The sequence below is a fragment of the Miscanthus floridulus genome, chromosome 7, assembly GCF_019320115.1.
Source record: "Miscanthus floridulus cultivar M001 chromosome 7, ASM1932011v1, whole genome shotgun sequence".
NCBI classification, from domain to species: domain Eukaryota; kingdom Viridiplantae; phylum Streptophyta; class Magnoliopsida; order Poales; family Poaceae; genus Miscanthus; species Miscanthus floridulus.
The window spans coordinates 46,117,404-46,118,119 of record NC_089586.1 but is presented as its reverse complement, the minus strand read 5'-3'; the positions used below and the strand labels follow the sequence as shown (position 1 = coordinate 46,118,119).

General features: G+C 44.7%; 1 non-coding gene across 1 annotated transcript; it reads right to left on the bottom strand.

The window, feature by feature from the left end:
• Nucleotides 1-324: 324 nt before the first annotated feature.
• Nucleotides 325-433, bottom strand: LOC136468166 (small nucleolar RNA R71). The gene has a single exon (XR_010761703.1). It is a non-coding gene; the product is annotated as a small nucleolar RNA R71 (small nucleolar RNA).
• Nucleotides 434-716: the final 283 nt, after the last annotated feature.

The following is a 716-nucleotide window of genomic DNA, read 5'->3' as shown; positions in this document are numbered from 1 at the left end:
AGCCAACATTCATGCTGGACCAATAGTCAATGTTGGAGACAATGGATTCGAGCTCAAGCCAGCTCTCATTAACATGGTGCAAGCAAGCCAGTTTTGTGGGAGGGCACATGAAGATGCGAGTGCTCATCTCCAACACTTTTTGGAGATCTGAAGCACCTTCACCATCAAAGGAGTTACCAAAGATGCCATACTACTTCACCTCTTCCCATTCTCGCTTTTGGGGAAGGTAAAGCAGCGGTTCTACACCAACAAAGATAGAAAATACTACATGGGATAATTGCTCCACCGCCTTCCTAGCCAAGTTCTTTCCCATAGGCAAGACCAATGCTCTGTGTGGGAGAATCTCAAGTTTTTAGCAACAACATGATGAATCTATCCCTAAGGCGTGGGAATGCTTTCAAGATTACATATCAAAATGTCCTCATCATGGGATGGAGAATTGGCCACTCATGCAGACTTTGTACCATGGGTTGACCAACAGTACCACTTTTTCAAGATTACATATCAGAATGTCCTCATCATGCTGTTGTAGGTGCTTTCCTATCACTCTCACTCCTAGCCGCAACAGCTCTCATGGAGAAGATGGCCTCCAACCAAGGCTAGAATGAAGAATGAGGTCAGACCTACAAGAGAAGTGGAGGTATGCATCAACTCAAGGAAGTAGACATGCTATCTACCAAGATGGACCTACTAATGAAGAAGCTTGAAGATTGAGG